Source organism: Vulpes vulpes, chromosome 6, assembly GCF_048418805.1.
Source record: "Vulpes vulpes isolate BD-2025 chromosome 6, VulVul3, whole genome shotgun sequence".
In the NCBI taxonomy this organism is placed as follows: domain Eukaryota; kingdom Metazoa; phylum Chordata; class Mammalia; order Carnivora; family Canidae; genus Vulpes; species Vulpes vulpes.
The window spans coordinates 17,503,086-17,525,818 of NC_132785.1; positions in this window are offsets into that span (position 1 = coordinate 17,503,086).

The following is a 22,733-nucleotide window of genomic DNA, read 5'->3' on the forward strand; positions in this document are numbered from 1 at the left end:
TGCCACATAACAGGCACTCATAAAATATTTGATGAAGGAAGAATGCCTAAAATAAAGTGAAAATTTTACATTAAATTTTACGTTTAGTTATCTAAATGGCTCTAATGTGCTTGTTCCTTTTCCTTCAGACAAAGTGTATGACAAAGATTTATATGTAGTTCAAATATTTTCTAATTTCAAAATGCTAGCCATATGCCACATATGTTTGCCCCTGTCACTTCTGTTATCAGAAGAAAAAAGTTGTAATTTTTGGCGCATGTTCTTCAGACTTCATTAACAAGGCTATAACAGTTAAAACTAGCACATTTTGCATTAGTAATTACTAACACAGATGTGGTAACTTTTTGCTCAGAGTGGCATAGTCACTGCCTAGATATATTTGACAGTTTATAAGGCTAATTTCCACATTTCTCAAGGTGAAATAAAAATTTGATTTTTTTTAAATCAACAGTAGACTACCACATTTATTACCTAACAGATGTCGAATTCTTACCACGGTATTTGCCCATGATAAATGATGGTTTACAGAGCCAATTTTTATCTTCAGGAATCTTGAGTTGAAAACTGGCAGCTATAGTTTTCTAACTTTATGTTTTTGTATAAATTTTTGCTTGAAGCATAATAGAAAACAACTCAATGACTAGATTTATATATTTATTTTAGGCAATGCCCATTATAATTTTATTTGGTATAAGACAATGTGCCAGTTTGACACTTTTGCACACAAAAAGTCTATGGAGTAAAATTCATATATGCTATTTGAATTTGTTAATGTATGTTTATCTAGTTATGACTTTTTCTGGGGCACCTGGATGGCTCAGTTACTTAAGTATCTGCCTTTGGTTCAGGTCATGATCCTGGGGTCCTGGGATTGAGCCCTGCATCAGGCTCCCTGCTTGGTGAGGAGTCAACTTCCCCCTCTTCCTCTGCAATTCCTCCTGCTTGTGCTCCCTCTCTCTCAAATAAATAGATAAAACCATTAAAACCATTATGCTTTTTGCTAACTTTGTTACTTGTTCCTGACTTTTGTTCTGTATGCCTTATATTTTTTTCTATCTTAAGAGTGAGGCTAAGAAAACAAGAGTTCAGAGACCTATACTTTATCATAATCATGTGTTCCTTGCCCAATTTTACATGGTCCCACAAGAGCAGTAGCTCGGCTCTACTTAGACATGATAGGGCACAAGAATCTGCCAAGACTGAGTCCTCTCTTCAGCTCTGCCTCCCTGCCTGGACTTATACACAACAATTCTGAGTTGCTGACACCACCCAGGGCATGGCCAACGAGCAGAATATGAATAGCTCAGCCAGGCCGTAAGGCATTTAAGTTTATGTATTAAGGAAACTAAGGTATAGAACAAAGGAACTTTGAAGTTAATTCTGTTAGTTAAATTGGAGAAAATCTTCTTAAAGGAGTAAATGATTTCGGCACAAATGCTTTATATTATCCATAATCCTACCTTCTCTCATACATTTTAGATTTTATATTTAATAGTCTCATTCTGATAACTGTTAGGAAAAATTACACAAAATTATACTCTTCTGCACATATACCAGAAAGGAACTAGGAAAGTACTGCATTTTGAAAATCTTTGACAATTTTTAGCACTCTTTCAAACATCAGTATCATAAACTCCATGTAGATAATTTTCCTTTGCTTCACTTGTAAATTATGTTACTTAGATATTCAACGGTACAGTTAGTTCTCAAGGTCTTAGATTCTAAAATATTTTCCAGGTTTAAATTTTAAAATTTTTAAGATAAAAACACATTTTTTAACACATGTTATTAGTGGGATTGTAAGCTTCAGAAACATTCTGTAAAATAAAATGAAATAATTCTTTTGTTTAAAGATTTTATTTATTTATTCATGAGAGACACAGAGAGTGTGAGGGGCAGAGACACAGGCAGAGGGAGAAGCAGGCTCCATGCAGGGACGTGGGACTCGATCCTGGATCTCCAGGATCACACCCTGGGCTGCAGGTGGTGCTAAACCGCTGTGCCACTAGGGCTGCCCTAAAATGAAATAATTCTTGATGAGACTGTGGCGTTGGTACCTCACAGTGGCATGTTCTTCATATCGGTGTCACCATGTAATTTTAGCAATATCATCCTTAAGGAGAAAAATTCAATATTTATTTTTCATTATGCCACATTTTTCTGCATGAAGCCTTTTATAGAGCCTCTATATTTTAGTGTAGTTTATTTTCCTTGTTTGTGTTATAGAAAGTGTCAAGTGTGGATCTCAAATGATCCACATTTGAGATATTATGCCAAATGAAAGAAGTCAGACACTAAAGACCACACATTGTACATTTTGTATAATTTCATTTACATGAAATGGTTGGAAAAGGAAAGTATATAGTAGGTAACAAGTAGATTTGTGACTGCCTCGTAGGCCTGGGAATGGCAGTGGAAATGATTATGAATGGGTATGGAGTTGCTTTTTGGGGTGATGGAAATAATTAAAATTAGATTATTGTGATATAATAACATTATTACTGTAAATATACTTAAAATCATTGAATTATACATCTCAATAAATGTGTTTTACCATATATAAATCATATTTCAATAAGACTATTAAAAATGCCAAGTATCTCATTGAAGACTCATATGCACTGTAACAAGGAAATTTGAGATGTTTTGGTAATATGAAAAACTTTTTAAGAAATCCAAATCTCTCTCCTTTTTGCAATGGCTGTCAGGTATCTTTCAAAATTATTACAAGATTATGAAAGTAAGGGAAAGACATCCATAAGGTGTAATATATTATAAATATTTTCATTAATAATCACTTGTGATATCAAAGACAGACACTATTCCCATAATTCTGGTTCCTCTCTAATAAAGCATGAAACATTCTGGTATGGGGAGTGATCCAGTCTTAGAGGGACATCCCTCCACTGGATGACTATATGTTACAGGTTCTGGAAAATCATAGCACCTATTGACAATGTACCTCTCAAGAACTCCACTGTTAATAGGAATCCACAGAACTTGAAAGTGGATCTGTAAAGTCCAGTATTTGTGTAATGGCAGCATCAAGGTGCAAAGAAGTGGAGCTTCCCTTAAGGGGACAAAAAAGAACTATAAGCCGATGAGGAAGTTTGGCATATGAGACAAATACTAATCATATACTTTTTGAGAAAAGTTATTTTCCCTATATAGTGCACATATAGAATGAATTTATTTTATATACAAACAGGTTATTAAAATTAATATTTAAGAAATAAAAATAAGTGGTTTTCAAAAAAAGAGGCAACACATATCCTATTAGTAGATTGTGTGCCTTTTAGTGTTTCGCTTATTCAGGCTATTGTCGCTATCGTTTTACATTTTACTGAACGTGGGAACACAAAGAAGCACCCTAGTAGATTCCTATAGTTTGAGACTTACTTGTCCCTGTCCCTGTTACTTAACATCAGCCCTACCTTTTCATGATATTCAGTCAATTACCCGCACAGACACAGTGATTAATTTTTTTGCCCTTGAGTACACGGGCATGAGGAGTCCAAAATGACCACATGATATTATTGCGTAGGTTCAATGCAGTGAAAACATTCCACCTCTTGAGTCTTGAGTCTTGTTTGAGTCTTGTTCAAGCTTGAGTCTTGAGTCTTGCTTCTGTAATTATGCCAAGTCTAAATTTTAAAAGTGGTGAAGCACAAAACCATAGTGAGCAGAGAGTAGTGGTGACAGAAGGTCACTGCCAATTCTGTGTCTCTTTCATGAATCCAGTTTTTTTTTTTTTTTTTTATGATATCAGGGGGCATTTTACTACTAATAGTAATACAATGACTACAAGTTTAACTTATATACTAACCCTAAATGATGATTCTCTAATCCTAGGATGTGATACCCAATGACCCTTGTAGAGGCCATTTCAAGGGGCTATCAGGCCAGAAGTTTCCAAGTGATTCCAGTCTAACATACATCCAGAGGATTTTGTGATCAAGTGCTCATTTTCACATCTAAAATGAGTCTTTTGGTCTGAGGTGAAGTTATATGAGATCTTTTTGGTCTAAGGTAAGGTTATGTGAGATCTTATATTGCTAAATCAGATGTTTGTGTACCCTTAGAAGATGATGCTGGGGGCAGTCCAGGTGGCTCAGCAGTTTAGCGCCACCTTCAGACCAGGGCCTGATCCTGGAGACCTGGGATCAAGTCCCACATCAGGCTCCCTGCTTCTCCCTCTCCTGTGTCTCTGCCTCTCTCTCTCTCTCTCTCTCTCTCATAAATAAATTTTAAAAATCTTAAAAAAAAGAAGATGGTGCTGGTATAGGGTATGTGGATAGGTTAAATCGTTAACAGAGCATGAATCAATCTAGAAATTACTATCCGCTTCAGGATGGAAAAGTTCTCATGTATCAACTTGGCAGCAAGAGACTGATTGATCCTGAGAGATGGTACTCTATTAAGGACTCACCCATTGTCTCTACTGCTGACAGGTTGCATATTTAGCAGCTGCAGATGGTAGATCCACCTTAAACAGAGGAAGCTCATACTGTTAGGTCCATGTTACAGCTTCTATCCCTGATACAATGACTATGATATTCATCTGCCATTATGAACATGCTTGGGATGGCTGAAGTCAGAGCCTGGGGACATCCACTGGAGACACATTGTGTTTTCCTATTTTTTGAATATTTCCTCTGCAGCATATGCTCTCTGGTAATCATTGTAGTTACCTAGGTATATCCACATCCTTCAATCACAGAGTTTTTTCTTCTTGATTTTCCTATCCTATTCTTTCAGACTCCTGAACCATCAGTCTAAGAGATTCATCCACCAAGCTTATGGCCAGGTGTGCTCAAGTCCACTAGAATGATTTTCCCTCAGTCTGTCTTTCAGGTAACCCCAACATGAGGTGTCTATCTTTTGTTCACAGTAACATATTGAGTTTTCCATACTTTATACCTAGATTTTTTTTTTCTACTTCACCAAAGGAAACTACCTATGAGGTTATCTGTGTGAGTTACCGAAGAGACATTAGTGTTACTGAGGTCAGTGAGAGTCTTGATCACATATTCATGCACCCTCAGATATGTTTATACTTGACTCTATATGTCCCAGGTCCATTATATGATGCACTGCTCTTGCATCTGCTTGACCTAAGACTTGGTAGCAATCTTATTCAGATTTTATTACTATTCTCCTGGTTACTTTAATGAAGGGAATGTGGTCATCTGATGACTACTCTAGTCTTACCTAATAAACCTATTATAATATGCTGTATTATAATGAAACATCTGAGTTTCCTCAAAGCCTTCTTTTATACTCTTCCAATGCAATTATGACATTTTTACCCCTATTACCATAGCCCACTGTTTATTACAAGCTTCAAGGAACAATTCTATAAATGTATTGGGACCCACTCCTTGTTAGGATCACTGACAGGATTTATTCCACTATTCCAGATTCCTTTTCTTACCCCTCAGGAAAAGAATAAATATATTTTTAAATAAAATAATAATACATAGAATGGATTTGATAAATACACTTGTGGCACATTTTTATGGGTATTACATTAACATATATGGAAATAATAGAGGGTTATATTTGCTATTAAATTTACATGAGCACTTGAATTCATTCATATTCATTCAGTATGAATTAGTAATGTATAGCAACCTCCTCTGGATGCTAGGAAATATTAGTTAACAACAGAAACAAAATCTCTGCTTTCATGCTGTTTACATTGAGGTGGATGAATGGCAGATCCATAAATAATTAAAATAGATAGCATATTATATGGTGAGAAATGCAGTGGAGGAAACCAACCTGCAAAGGAGTAGGCTGATGAGTTAAATAGTATTAGCAGGAGGATTGTAGTGAAAATGAGACATTCACAGCAGTACTTGAGTGAGCTGAAGGAATGGTCCTTGTAGATACCTGGGGTAGAAGATGTACAGGTCAATGAGAACAAGAAGTAGAATAACCCTAAGGGAGGAGTAGGATCTTCTAGTTGAAAAAATTAATGAGGCCAGTGTGTGAATTTTGGGATGGGAGAGTGGTGGACATAAGGATCAATGAGATAAGGCAAAACCATAATCTCTAGCATGTTTCCAGTCATTGTGAAGACTTTGTATCCTGAGTGAGATGAAAAAATATAAGAAGATATTATACAGACGAGTTAGATTATCTGGCTTAATTTTTAAGAGTATCTCTCTGGTGTTATGTTGGAAAAGACTACACGGAAGAAATGAGAAACTATTAAAAGTCACCAAAGTAATCCACATATGGATCTTGGCATTAATGGTAGAGAGACGAAGAAATCAGCACTTCTGAGTAGGAGGCACCATTGATATTACGTTCTTTGCAGACTTCAACCCCTGGAGCATAAGTGAATGACACCCGCTGGGAATACTCTCAACAGCATCTGTGTGAGGACTGGTTACACAGATTGTTATGCAATTTGATTTGCTGTTTGATATTAAGTTTTTAAGATGTACTTAAGTTGATTCATATAACTTGCATTCATTTTTTTAAATGACTGAATCTTACTCCATTGGATGATGATACACACACACACATACACACACAACACAGAACAAGGTGTATATTATATTATATTATATTATATTATATTATATTATATTATATTATTATATTATATTATACTAGAATGATGGTTAAGATAGTGGCTTCCAGAGCATATTGAGTAATTTGGACCTTGGCTCTGTTTCAACTGGTTTTGTGATCTTTTGTGAACAATTTACATAATTCAACTCTGCATCAGTTTTGTTATCTTTGAAATGGGATTAGTAATAGCAGCTTTCCTCTTAGGTTTTTAATGAAGATGAAATAACCTAATACAAGGAAAAATATTTAGAAATTAGTAAAATATTTAGCTATTGCTCAATATGAAATAATAATAATAATAATAATTATTATTATTATTGCTGCTATTGTTATTTATCTATACCGTTGTGGATAGACATTTATGTTCTCAATTTTTCACTATTAATAACAACACTATCATAAACATTTTTAATGAGTGGCAATAAGCATTTTATGAACTTTTGAGGAAGACATTCCTCTTGGGTATATATTTCTATATGTTCTACATCACAGGATAAGTTTAATTTTTTGGATGTTGTGAAATTGTCCTTCAATGTGGTTTTTATAATTTGCGGTCCTACCAACAGTATGTAAGACTTAAACTTTAGCTACAACATTACTACCAACTGGTATTGTCACTCTTGTCTCACTATTGCTTTAATTTGCATTTTCCTAAATGGTTATCAGGTTGAGTATCTGCATGTGCATATGTCCACTTCTAAGAAACTTTTTTTTTTTTTAGATTTTATTTATTTGACAGAGAAAGAGAGCACAAGCAGGGGAAGTGGCAGGCAGAGGGAGAGGGAGAAGCTGGTTTCCTGCAGATCAGGGAGCCCGATGGGGGACTCCATCCCAGGACCCTGGGATCATGACCTGAGCTGAAGGCAGGCACTTACCTGACTGAGCCACCCAGGCACCCTAGAAACTTCTGTTTATATAATTTGATTGTTTTAAAAGTTCCTTATAGGTAAAGTCTATATATAATACAATTTATTATTTTTTAATGTATTTGTGTTGGAAATGTGTACTCAGTCTCTGTGGCTTGTCATTTAATTTATTTACATTGTCATTCTGTAGAACAGATTTTAGTTATGTGCAATGAAATGTAATAAACCTAGTTTTATTTTCTTTTCTCATTTTAATTTAAGGTCACCTCAAATTCATACCTGTGGATAGAGTAATGTATGTTATAACTTGATCTTATTTATGAGGACAGGTAAGTTTATATCCCATTTATAGAACAGTCTATTTTTTCACACTAATACAAAAAGCAGTGCTATCAATTTCCCATATGTGTTTGTTTATATTTCTGAATTCCTAGACTCTTCTATTTACTTAGTCATATATTTGCTCATTAAGTTATATGCAAATTCCCAGTGTTTTAATTGGTATGGTTTGATAAAAGTACTTTGGATCTGGTAGGCCATCTCTCTCTCTTTCTCTCTCTCTCTCTCTCTCTCTCTCTCTTTTCAGAATTGTGTCAAGTTTTCAGGTGATCTCACCTCTAACTCTTCTTTATGTATTTCTTTATTCTTTTTTTTTTAAACTAATCATTGGATTTTTAACTTTAGGGTACCAGCCATCCATACCTTATGTATGTCAGTTGGTTTTTTCATGGTGAACAATGATAACAACAAAGATGAAATGGTAACAAGTAAATTTATTTATTTAAGGATGTTAAAGAGCTTACACATTTCACGAAAAGTAGGAAGGTCATGCTGAGGAATAAACAGGTTCAAAAGCATCTCCAGAATATCAAGAGGCCTGCAGCAAGAAGCCTTTAACTGAGATAGCTTGGAGAACAAGCTATCGATACTCTGTTTCCACCAGCCTCCCCATGCCTGCTGTGGTATGCTCTTTCCTGGTTTCTATTTCCCATGTCACATGCTGAAAAACTAGTCTCAAGGAAGAGTGCATTCTTGGGTAATATTTGTCTTCATTCTCTCCTCTGGATCTAAAACAGGAAAGGATCAAGCATCCCTGGCTTCGGTAGCATTATCTGTAGCAGTGGAGGACTAGAACTCACCTGGGACCCTGGAGAGCTTTTCTTGTAGCTCTTGAGCTCTGTTCTGTCTTCTGAAATTTAACCTAATCCAGGTTCTCTTCATATAGTCAGAAACACATTTTTTATCATTGAAAGCGTAATCTGGACTTCAGATCATATTTTATCATATTCCACTTATACACACCCAATTCGTAAACATTGACAAATATCTCTACTCATCAACCTCTTCCATAGCCAGTATTACCAAGTTACCACCCATTATTTTCACTCGTGTGGATTTCTGGAATAGCCTCCAAACTGAGTTTTGTGCTGCCATTATGAAGCCCATTTTCCACACATCCTCCAAAATGAACTTTTAAAAGTGCAAGGCCCATCATACCACTCTTCAGTTCAAAGTATTCCTGTGACTTCCAGTTCCACTTCAAATAAAACCCTAACTTTTCTGTGGTATGCGTGACCCAGCTTGTTTTTTCTCTTTAAGCTTATTCTCTGTATGTCTTACTGTAACTCATTAGCCATCTAGGGATTGATTTCAGCCAGGGAATTTGATGAACCTGTTTTTTCCTCAGGGCCTGTGTACTTCCTTTGCCCTCTTTAGATCACTCTGTCTTCTGATCTTTGCCCAGATCCTTCATTTAGGCTATGGATCACTCTCCTTACAGAGAGGCTTTGCCACCCTAATGTGCCCACCTTCTCATCCTAGATACTCTTCATCAGATAATTCTTCATGATTTAGTTCAGCTATCCTGTGATGTGAAACAATCAGCATTCTGTAATCTTACCCTGTATCTCACCCAGTAGAATTTAAATTCTGTGAGAACAGACTCATGGTATCTCATTTTTGTCATAATGCTAACATCTGGAATAGTTGCTATTTCTTAGAATGTATGGAGGAAAGTTACATTAAATAAACAAAGGAACAGGGTGCATGTGGAGCCTAATGCACATGCTTTTGCCAGGGGCACCCTTTGTATTTGTTTGGTGTGACTCTTTACAGTAGGTATGTCCATTAATAGTCCCCACCAAAACCCAGGCCAAAAATCACAGAGACGGAGGTGCAATTTTCTATTTTTCCCCTCTCTGACCCCAATTCTACTTTGTTTGAAATAGTGAGGAATTTCCGACAATTCTGAGTGTTGCTCTATTTACCTTCCTTTCTCACTCAATATTCCATCTTCTCCTCAGGGCCAGGGTTGGGAGCCTTGCCAGTCTATGCCACAGTATCATTTTTTTAAAGCTGCTGTATACATATTTTTCAAATGTTACAGCCTGAAGTTTTGTCCTGTTTCTTTGGCTGTTTCATAATTTTTTTTGCACATTTCAACAATTATTGGGAGAGAAAATTCGAATTATTTCACTCCATCATCTGTTGAGAGCATCTCAAATTCTAAGTTTAAAAGATATCAAGGGGGAGCCTGAGTGGCTCATTCGATTGAGTGGCTGGCTTTTGATCTCAGCTCAGGTCATGAGTTCAGGGTCCTGGTATCGAGCCCCCAGTGGGCTCCTCACTGAGCAGGGAGTCTTCTTGAGGCTTCTCTTTCCTTCTGCCCCTCCCCTCAAAATAAATAAATAAGTTTTAAAAATTAAGAAATAAAAGATATCAAAACAGAAGACATTTCAGTTTATTTCTATGAATCTGGTATGGGGAAGGGTTCTGTATAGGTAGAAATAATCTTGAGAGATCATAACCCAAAATATTAATAGTTTTTAATATTTCATAATTAAAATTATGTCATATTTTTCTGATAGTGATAAGGTCATTTTAATTTCCTTATTAAAGAATCTCGTTATTTAAGATAATATATAAATTTCATTTTTTCTAAAATAAATTATTTCTTTATAATTAAATACTATATTATTATTATATTATTATTATTATCATTATAATTAAATACTTTAATTATTAGTAAAATATAACAATACTGTTTCAGTACTTAAAAAGTTACAAATCTGCCTAATTTGTTACTGCAAATGATTCATAGAAAAAATTGATACAGCTTTAATATCTTAATTTAAGGACTTAAGTATGTGAGAATTCCAATAATAACTTGATACAAAATAATCTTAACAGGTTTAGATAATTTGTGACAATTTTAGAATACTGATTATTTGGGGAAAAGTTACTATCTTAAACATCTATATAATAGATTTAAAATATAAAGTAGCTTTTATTGTGCTCTTGAGATGCATTTTTCTATAAATAAATTGTACATAATAGACATTATACTAGTCAAAGTTTTGAAGAGACATAACTTAGAATAATAGAGAAACTGCAAATGCTTTCTGAATTATTTCTAGGCACTAGAATAGAAAAATGAATGAAAGACACTATAAGAGGTTGAGGGCATGTGGCATATAATGAAGCACAGTGTCCCATTAATAATTGTACTGCAGAGAAGATAAAATTAACAATGGGTACCTATTAAAAGAAGACTATATTTGGAATGATCTGATCTAGTTATGAGTAATACTGTAATTGTGAAAAACTGTCCAACTACATTCCTCACTAAGTATACTGAAATCTGCTGTTGTAAGTTAATTTTAATTATGTAATATAAAATATATTAAAGGAAATGAACAGAAAGCAAATTATAAGATACAAATTGCAAACGACACTTAAAAGGGGAAAGAAGAGCAGTATAAATGAGTAATTTGGAAGAATGGGAAAAGAGTGTATATTACATGTCTAAGCTTGAGCTGCTATATCAAAAATGCCATAGAGTGGATGGCTTTTAAACAAAGGAAATATATTTCTCATGGTTCTGGAAGCTGGACATCCCAGATCATGGTGCCACCATGGCTTGTTTCTGATGAGAGCATTCTTGTAGGAATTAACTCTCAGGGGCTTCGTCTCCTAATACCATCATCATGTGGAGGCAGGGGGTTTCATATATGAATGTTTTTTGGAGAAGACATAAACATTTAGTCTTTAATACCATATTATATATTAAGTATTAAGGGATTTTCAAGGAAGAAAAGTTTTATAAAAGGAAAATTGCAAATGATTAAAAATAAAAATTTGATGCCCTGACTTTGAAATTTCTTACTGTGTGAGGTTTGAGGAGTTAATATGTCTTACATTTATTTTTTATTTCATTTATAAAATTAGTACAAAATAATAAAAACAGTGAAATATATTTTTAATACTGGCACATTTCAAAGTCTTATTGTGGTATAATGAGTCTTAAGTGGACTCTGTAATGAATGTGGAGCTGGATGTTGGGCTGATCTCACAACTCTGAGGTCAGGACCTGAGCCAAAATCAAGAGTCAGATGCTTAACTGACTGAGCCACCCAGGTGCCCTCTCAACGCTTTAAATATTTCACTCCATTCTCTTCCTGCTCACATGATTTCTGAAGAGAGTTTGGATGTAATTCTTATCTTTGTTCCTCTATAGGTAAGGTGGTTTTTATTTTTATTATTATTATTTTAAATTTTTTTACCCTCTCTGGCCTCTTTCAGGATTTTCTTATCCTTGATTTTCTATAGTTAGAAAATGATAGGCCTGGGTATAGTGTGTGTGGCTTTTTTGTTTGATTTGGTTTGGTTCTCCCCCCGCCGCCCCCCCGCCCTGCATTATTCCTCCTTCACATTCTCCTAGGTTTTGGATCTGCAGTTTGGTAGCTGACATTAATTTGGGGGAAATTGATTATCATCATTGATTCAAATATTTTTTCTGTTCTCTCTTTTCCTTCTGGTATTCTCATTACACGTGTGTTAATACGTTTTGCTGTTTTCCCGCAGTCCTTGGATATTCTGTTTTTCTCATTCTTTGTTCTCATTACTTTAAAGTTTTCAAGGCTTTTCCTGTATAGCTTAGAGATTTTCCTCAGCTGGGTCCTATCTACTAATAAGCCCATCAAAAGTATTCATTTCTGTTACAGTGTTTTTAATCTGTGGCATTTCTTTTTGGTTCTTTCTGAGGATTTCTGTATCTCTGCTGCCATTGCCTTCTGTAACTGCCTGCTGTCTACTTTATACTTTAGAGCCCTCGGCATATTCATCACAGTTGTTTTAAATTTCTAGTCTGATAAATTCCAACATCTCTGTCATCTTTGGTTCTGATGCTTTCTTTTCCCTTCAGATAGTCTCTCTCTCTCTCTTTTTTTTTTTTTTTTGCCTTTTTCTGTGTGTGGATATGATGTACTAGCTAAAAGGAAATACTGTTAATAGGTCTTCAGTAATGCGGTGGTCAGGTGTAGGGGGTGAAGAGATGTTCTGTAGTTCTGTGATTAGGTCTCAGTGTTTTAGTGAGCCTATGTTTGGACTGTGAACAACTATTTCTTAGTTTTGTTTTGTCTCCCCTCTGGTGGGATAGGTCTATCCTATCCCTCGAGTGGGCTGGAGTTGTGTTTTTTTCCCTCTCCCCCCCACCCCAGGGCAGTTAGTTATTCTCTGATAATACCCCAGCAGGTCAGGCTTTGGTGAACTAGTTTCCCCTGAGGCCTGGCCTCGTTAAGAACAGAATGTTCTGGTGTATTTCAAAATATTTCCTTTCCCCAAATCCTTCCCTGAAGTTGGAGAGAAATTTTTTTCTCCATTTACTTTGGAAACCTGGTGAATCTCCAGAGGGCAACACACCAATATTGTGATTTGTGACTGGATCCCCCTGGAGTTTTGAAATGTCAAACTTGTCCACATTGAGCCTTTAGCAATTAATCAACTATGGTTCGGGTTTTCTGACCCTGGCACCAGGTCCTGAGGCAGTTTCTACTCTGTGTCTCTGTTCGGTGAGTTGTGATTACATGATTCCCTTTGTCTCTCCAATCTTGGGGGCAGTGGTTTGCCTCCTGTCCTCCTCTGTCTTACAAATCCAAGAGTTGTTGATTATTCAGTGTGTTCCACTTTTTACTTGTGGTTAGGAAGAGTGGCAACTTGGCAACTTCCAAACTCCTTACATTGCAGAACTGGAAACCTGACGCTCCAGTGTTTGATTTTGATGCTTATGAAAGACATGATTTTTTGTTTTTAATTTTTTTTTAAGATTTTATTTATTCATGAGAGACACAGAGAGACAGAGACATGAGCAGAGGGAGAAGCAGGCTCCCTGAGGAGAGCGCCTGATGGGGGACTCAATCCCAGGACCCTGGGATCACACCCTGAGCCATGAAGGCAGTCAACCTCTGAACCACCCAGGCATCCCAAAAGACATGATTTTTAAAACCTCCATTAAAATTTTTTTTTTGGTACAATGATTAGATATATTTTAATTTTCTTGTTGACCTTAAACATTTACTTATTAATTAGAATAGTTCATCTGCATGTTATTTTGAACTCTATATGCAATTTATGCCATCTTCATATGAGGGTATTTTAATTTTTTTCTTTATAACATTATGTATTTTATTTACTTTATTCACTCATTTTTTACTCTTTATTTTAATTTTTTTTGCCTCCTGCATAACTCTTAATAGAAACCGTAGTGGCAAGCATTTTTGTTACATTTTGATTTCAAAGTGTGGATATAATTTCAATATCTATTCATTAAATTTGTTAGATAAAGACCTCTTAAATTCTGTTTTTAGTTTTCTAAAATTTTTTTTGGTTAAAAATATATTTGCTAAATTTACTGAAATAATTACATATTTTTGTCCTACTTTAAAGATGTGAAACTAAATAGATTTTCAAATGCTATACTAATCTTGCATTCCTGGAATATGTCCAATTTAGAGTTCTAAAATTATATTTTTACATTTGCTTAGTTGTTTCTGCAAATAAGGTTTTAAACAAGTTTCTATCAATTCAAGAGCTATATTCACTTATGATATTTTAATAATAAAATATAAAAATAAAATAATTTTAATAATAAAATATAAAAATAAAATAAAAATAAAAATAAAAATTTTAATAATAAAAATAAAAATAATAACATTATTTTAATAATGTTATTTTCAGATTTTGCTAATGAGGTTATTCTGGAATTTTTACAACTTTTGTATTGAATTTGTTTAATATCTCCCCTCAGGTGTTTGGAAGAACTCTTGAAAACTATGAATCTGACATTTATTAGATGTTTTTAAATTACAGATAGATTTTCTTAGAATTTTATAGATTTTGCATTGCTTTCTATGGCAGTATTACATGATATGGTTTTCCAGGGATTTGTATAATATGCTTAAATTGCAAATTATTGGAATGCATTTAAAATGCACTCTCTGGTGACGCCTGGGTGGCTCAGTGGTTGAGCATCTGCCTTTGGCTTAGGGCATGGTCCTGGAGTCCTAGGATAGAGTCCCACATAGGACTTCCCTCAGGGAGCCTGCTTCTCCCTCTGCCTATGTCTCTACCTTTCTCTGTGTCTTTCATGAATAAATAAATAAAATCTTAGAAAAATAAACTCTATGAATTTATTATATCTGCATGTCTTTTTATTTGTATTTATAAAGATTTCATTTATTTTTTTTATTTTTTAAAAATATTTTATTTATTTATTCATGAGAGACACACAGAGAGAGAGAGACAGAGACACAGGCAGAGGGAGAAGCAGGCTCCATGCAGGGAGCCCGACTTGGGACTTAATCCCGGGTCTCCAGGATCACACCCTGGGCTGAAGGCAGGCACCAAACCACTGAACCACCCAGGCTGCCCTATAGATTTCATTTAATTATTAGAGAGAAACATGAGAGGGGGCGGGGTGGGGGGACAACCGAGGGAGAGAGGGAAGCAGACTCCCCGCTGAGCAGAGAGCTTGATGACTGGACAATTCTGGGCTCCATCCCAGGACCCCACCATCATGACCTGAGCTGAAGGCAGATGCTTAAAAGACTGAGCCACCCAGGGGCTCCAGTAGTAATTCCTTTTAATGGTGAGTTATATTACATTGTGTGAATATACCATTTTTTAAAAATCATTCACATTTGGGTCATTTCTATTTTGGGTTATTATTAATAAAGCTACCATGAATCTTTGCATGAGCATCGGTTTTCATATCTTTTTGGTAAATATATAAGATGTGACTTTCTGAGTTCTATAGTGAATGCATTTTTAGCTTCCTAAGACAGCAAGAAGCTATTTCTTAAACTGGTTGTGATGCTTTGCCCTTAATTATCAATATAAGAGAATTCCACTACTTCTGCAGCTTCTCCAACACTTGGTTTTGTCTCTGCTTCTAATTTTAGCCCTTTTAGTGAATGTATAGTCCTGTCTCATGGTCATTTCATTTGAATATGACCAGTGGTACTGAGCATATTTTTGTGTGTTTAGTTGCTATTTATATAACCTCACTGGTGAAGTATCGTTCAAAACTTTTGATCTATTCTGGGTAGTTTGCCTTATTATTGAGTTGTAATGTTTCCTAATATATTCTGAACATGAGTGTTTTACTGAATTATGTGTTTTGTAAATATTTTTTCCTCGCTTGCCTTTTCATGTGTGTACACATGGGTGGGGGGAAGTGTTGCTTGGTTTTGTGAAGAGCATATTTTAAATTTTGAACAAATATATTTATTATCCTTATCCTTCATGCTTTTGAGACCTATTTAATAGATCATCACCTAATTCAAAGTCACAAAGGTTATCTTTTCATATTTTTCCTTGTTGTTTGATAGTCTTAACTCTTTATCTTTAGGTTTTTGATCTATTACATCTTATTATTTTGTGTGTATGAATTGTGATGTGTCTGTTTTGTTTGCATATGGACAAACAATTGTTTCTGCACAATTTGTTGAAAACAGTATCATTTCCATAATGAGTGACCTTGCCAAGTTTGTCAAAACTTAATTGCGCATATGTGTATGCCTATTTCTGTGTTCTTTATTCTCTCTACAGATGTATATGTCTACCTTTATACCAAATTTACACTCTGATTTTAGTTGCTTTTTTTAAAAGATTTTATTTATTCATTCATGAGAGACACAGAGAGAGAGAGGGAGGCAGAGACACAGGCAGAGGGAAAAGAAGGCTCCAAACAGAGAGCCCGATGTGGGACTCAATCCCGGTACTCCAGGATCCCGCCCTGGTCTGAAGGCAGGAGCTAAACCGCTGAGCCACCCAGGGATCCCTTTAGTTGCTTTTTAATGAAGTTTTAAAGTCGTGTGTTATTAGGCCTGTTTTGTTTACTTTTTATTAGTAATCACACTTCTTTGATGCTTTTGGTCCAATGCATAATATATATATATATATATATATATATATATATATATATATATATATATATATATATATATATTTGGTCCAGTTTTCTCATTGTTTAGAGGGGAAGTAAATTCTCATAAAAGTTAATCATGACTGCCTTGAAGCAGAAGTCAACCACAAATTTTTTATATAGTATTTTAAATTTGATTTATTTCAAAATGTTTTCTAATTTCAATTATGATTTTTTTCAAGAATCATTTACAGCTTAATCTCAAAATATAATGTGATTTGCCTAGAGCTTTTCATTACAGATTATAGCTTAATTTCCTTTTGGTCAGAAAACACAATCAATATGTTACATTTTAAAACATGCTGAGATTGTTTTCTGGCCCAGAATATGATCAGTTCTGTTAAATATCCTATTTGCACATGGAAGTAATGCATATTCACAGTTGCTGGATGCTGTCTTCTATAAATGGGCATTAGATCATTTTTTCACTCTGTTTTTCAAATCTTTTATATCCTATTGATTTTTCTTCTCAGTTATTGAGTGATACATGTAAAATTGTTTCTGTTGAAAAGTAGGTACTCATTTTGTCTCTTTTGAAAATCTGCTTTGTACTCAAAGTTTTTCTTTATCAACTTCAGGAGTTTAATTTTGTGTGTAGACCAACAGCTTATATTTCTATGTTGAAATTTTAAGTATTTAATTTCCTTGTATGTATTAAATATTTTATTTTATTTATTTTTTTGTATTAAGTATTTTAAATTTAGGATTTGAGAATTCCAGTATCTAGATCCCTTGGGAGTGTGTTTTTACTATCTCTTGTATCACATGGCTAATTCATACTGACTTTTCTCATGTGTACTCCATTATTATTGTTTTTATTGAGTGGTAGTATTGTACATAAAAAGTTGTAGAAATAACCTAAAGTCTGCATAGGATTATTTCCTTCAGAGAGGATAGCTATTTCCTTCTGCTAGTTGGAAGTGCATTAGCAATTCCATTGCTTCTCAATTTAGTTGTGGGAAGTGAAATGCTCACACTTTAGGCTTCAATCCCTTTGAGGAATCATCTATATTGGATCACCACCAGTCTATCTTTGCTTTAGGCTGTCCACCCAAAATATGGGTGGTTTTTCTAGCCCCCTCCCCTTGTCAGGTTGTGCTTACCTGGTTTCTCTCCCTGTCTCATGAGGCTTTCAGAATCATTGCTTAGCTTCTTCATGTCTCAGTTACCTTCTCCCAAGGTCCCTGGCAAGTAAGAGAAAAAGATCTGAATATTCTCTGGGTTTTCTTCTTTTCTTGGATGCTACAGTAGTTTTTATTTCTTTGTTATCTGTCAAATGTTTGCAATCGGACTTAAGAGAAAATACTTTCTAAGATATTTTAGTCACTTCAAACTTTCTAATCCACCATTGCAATAATTCTCCCACCAATTTTTTAAGTAGTTTTTTTTATTTTAAAGTCCTAGATTTATATAGTCAGGTTGATGATCATATATTGTATCATACAAGAGTTCCCAAAGAAAGTTGCAAAACTGAGTGGAAAATACCTAGGGAAAGAATTAAGAGAAATGTGCAAAAACAGTGCAGGAAACATTAATATGGAATTGGTGGGAGGTAGCTATAGACATAGTGATTCATTTACAAAGAAATAGGAGAATAAGGAAGATAGTTATGTGAGGACCAGAGGTGAAATGACCAACTTAACAAATTGTCATATTTTTAAAAAGTGTAAACAAAATAAATTCCAAATTGGGCAAGGACAAATTATTAAGTTCCTGAGACTCACCGTTTTCAAATCTTTTCAGTTACTACACTGTATTTTCTTTATGATTTTATCTGAATGATTGCCATTTTTGTTGGCATGTCATCTCCCATGTGCATTTCCCATAAATTAATGCAACTACATTAATTCATAGTACATTAATATAATAAATGACTAAAAATAAATGGGAAAGTACCTTTTCGTTCATTATGTCTTACAACTTTTAAAGTAAAGCCTTTCCAATTAATTGGATGGTATGGAGAAATGTGGCATTTTAAATTCTCATCTATACTTTTTTCCATTTTTTGTGCTTGCCAGATGTATTTATTAACCCATTCTCCAAGATTTATTGTGCACACGATAGTGCAGGAATCATTCCAGAGGCTGGAGACACACAACACTTAGAAAAGACAGATTTATTTTCTGTCCCAATAAAGATTAGAGTATAAAGGAGCAGTAACCACATATTGAGGAATTACTTAATGCCAAATAATCTATATATGTTATCATTTCTAAAAATTTCTCACCAAAACTTTATTATTATGCTTGTTTCCACAGGAAGAAATTTAAAATTCTTGAAAAAAATTTTTAAGCCTTTAATCCCCATAGTAATGTCAGAGACAATTTTGGCATTCGTGTCTTTCTCACTAAAACCACTGTAACACTGCTTCATGGTTGACATTTTTTCTAACTTAACAATTCTTCCTTAGCTTATATTATTCTGTCATTTAGCCTTTATGCTGAAGATGATCTTTTCCCAGATCCTAAAATGTCCCTTACCCATTTCAAGAGAGTGAATCTTGAGGAATACATTTGAAAAAAATTATTATTGTAGTCCAGTTCTTAATTATATTGCAGGGTTGGAATATTTCCCTGTTTGGTATTTAGGATTTATATAGTCTGAAATGTTTTATATGAAGATCTGAGACATTTCAGAATGACACATAGTTGCCTGAAAGTTAGATGCCTTTGATTTATTTGGAACATTTATGGAATAATTAGTATTATACTAGTTCAAAAGATGGCAAAACCCTACAAAGAAAAGATATCCAGATGATAATGCTCTAAAAAAAAATCTTTGACTTGATGATGATTAATTTTGAAATTTAGTCTTGATATATATTCTGATTTGATCTATTTGCCTACTTTGAAATTTGCTGGGAGGAGGATGACTGGGGAAAGACATGTCATCGAAGAAGTTCTTACCTGTATATAAATCTTAGCAACTACTTGCAATTTTGAGTTATGTTTCAAAAATCATTTGTTTGCTTTCATGATGCTTGCAGGGATCATGAATTAAACTAAGAGACCAAGAGGTCTTTTCTATATGTGACTCCAGAAAAAATAAAGGAGGATGGGTTTGTCCTGAAAATGGTAACATGAGCACTGTTTAAAATAAGACGATGTTATATGATTAAAAATGTATCAGTTTATAATAAAGAATAATTTTACTGGACTTGAGTTAGTTATCTTTATGAATATTATTAGCCACCTAATCAGTATTTAAAACCAATTTGTAATACCAAATATTTGGTGAGCTCCAGCTTTCTTTATTTTATTTTTATTTATGATAGGCACACAGTGAGAGAGAGAGAGAGAGAGGCAGAGACACAGGCAGAGGGAGAAGCAGGCTCCATGCACCGGGAGCCCGATGTGGGATTCGATCCCGAGTCTCCAGGATCGCGCCCTGGGCCAAAGGCAGGCGCCAAACCGCTGCGCCACCCAGGGATCCCTCCAGCTGTCTTTAAGTGTAATTTATTTACTTACTACCTTTCTTTACATCTGGCTGTTTATATGTATAATTTATTCAAACTTAGAATTTATGTTTCTTACCATTACGAAAAATAAATTCTAAATCTGAAAACAGGAAATTGTAAAAATCAAATAAGCATGAGAAAAATATTCCTCATGCATAATTAAATCTTAAAATAACAAATCAGATTAACATTTCTAATAGAGAAAAGAAGAATGAAAAAATACATATTTTATAACAATTATTTTTCTAGTGACTTAAACACTTTTTGTTTTTAGAGATCATCAGAAAATGTCTTCATATATAATTTGTCTTTTTTCTTACTTTGACATTATTCAGGGCCTTGCCAATATTTGAAAAATAAAATGATTACCAAGATTTATCTTAACACAAAATATTCCTGTCAATATTTATATGAAATTATTTTTATTTTGCTTCAAATTTTTTAAGCTTTTCTTGGCATCATTCATGTATTAATTTGTAACCCCTTCCTCCCTTAAAATGATCTATGGAGGAAGAAAAAAAGAGTATCACTTCAGGATAAAAACATGACATCTAAAGACTATTTATTAATTAATTTATTTAAAAGATTTATTTATTTATTCATGAGAGACCGAGAGAGAGAGAGAGAGAGAGAGAGAGATGCAGAGACACAGGCAGAGGGAGAAGCAGGTTCCATGCAGGGAGCCTGATGCGGGACTTGATCCCCGGACACCAGGATCACACCCTGGGCCGAAGGCAGGCACTAAACTGCTGAGCCACCCAGGGATCCCTAGACTTATTATTTAAATTGTATAGTAATTAGGCATTGGGGATCCAGCTTTATTATTTTATTTTTATTTTTATTTTTTTAATTATCATTTTTATTGGAGTTCAATTTGCCAATATATAGAATAACACCCAGTGCTCATCCCAAGTGCCCCCCTCAGTGCCCATCACCCAGTCACCCCAATCCCCCCACCCACCTCCCCTTCCACTACCCTTTGATTATTTCCCAGAGTTGGATATCTCTCATATTTTGTCCCCCTCACTGATATTTTCACTCATTTTCTCTCCTTTCCCTCTATTCCCTTTCAGTAATTTTTATATTCCCCAAATGACATACAATGTTTGTACTTTTGTAATTGATTTATTTCACTCAGCTTAATACCCTCCAGGTCCCTCCATGTCGAAGCAAATGGTGGGTATTTGTTATTTCTAATGGCTGAGGAATATTCCATTGTATACATAGACCACATCTTCTTTATCCATTCATCTTTAATGGACACCGAGGCTCCTTCCACAGTTTGGCTATTGTGGGCATTGCTGCTAGAAACATCGGGGTGCTGGTGTCCCAGCATTTCACTGCATCTGTATCTTTGGGATAAATCCCCAGGAGTGCAATTGCTGGGTCGTAGGGCAGATCTATTTTTAACGCTTAGAGGAACCTCCACACAGTTTTCCAGAGTGGCTGCACCAGTTCACATTTCCACCAACAGTGTAAGAGGATTCCCTTTTCTCTGCATCCTCTCCAACATTTGTTGTTTCCTGTCTTGTTAATTTTACCCCTTCTCACTGGGGTGAGGTGGTATCTCATTGTGGTTTTGATTCGTATTTCCCTGATGGCAAGTGATGCAGAGCATTTTTATTTATTTATTTATTTATGATAGTCACAGAGAGAGAGAGAGAGGCAGAGACACAGGCAGAGGGAGAAGCAGGCTCCATGAACCGGGAGTCCGACGTGGGACTCGATCCCGGGTCTCCAGGATCGCGCCCTGGGCCAAAGGCAGGCGCCAAACCGCTGCGCCACCCAGGGATCCCTGCAGAGCATTTTCTCATGTGCATGTTGGCCATGTCTATGTCTTCCTCTGTGGGATTTCTCTTCATGTCTTTTGCCCATTTCATGATTGCGTTGTTTGTTTTTTTGCTGTTGAGTTTAATAAGTTCTTTATAGATCTTGGAAACTAGCCCTTTATCTGATAGGTCATTTGCAAATATCTTCTCCCATTCTGTAGGTTGTCTTTTTAGTTTTACTGTTTCTTTTGCTGTGTAGAAGCTTTTTATCTTGATGAAGTCCCAATAATTTTTGCTTTTATTTCTCTTGCTTTCATGGATGTATCTTGCAAGAAGTTGCTGTGGCCACATTCAAAAAGGGTGTTGCCTGTGTTCTCCTCTAGGATTTTGATGGAATCTTGTCTCACATTAAGATCTTCCTTCATCCATTTTGAGTTTACCTTTGTGTGTGGTGTAAGAGAATGGTCCAGTTTCATTCTTCTGCATGTGGATGTCCAATTTTCCTAGCATCATTTATTGAAGAGACTCTCTTTTTTCCAGTGGATAGTCTTTCCTGCTTTGTCGAATATTAGTTGACCATAAAGTTGAGGGTCCACTTCTGGGTTCTGTATTCTGTTCTATTGATCTATGTGTCTGTTTTTGTGCCAGTACCACTCTGTGTTGATGACCACAGCTTTGTAGTACAACCTGAAATCCGGCATTGTGATGCCCCCAGCTATGGTTTTCTTTTTTAGTATCCTCCTGGCTATTCAGGGTCTTTTCTGATTCCACACAAATCTTGAGATGATTTGTTC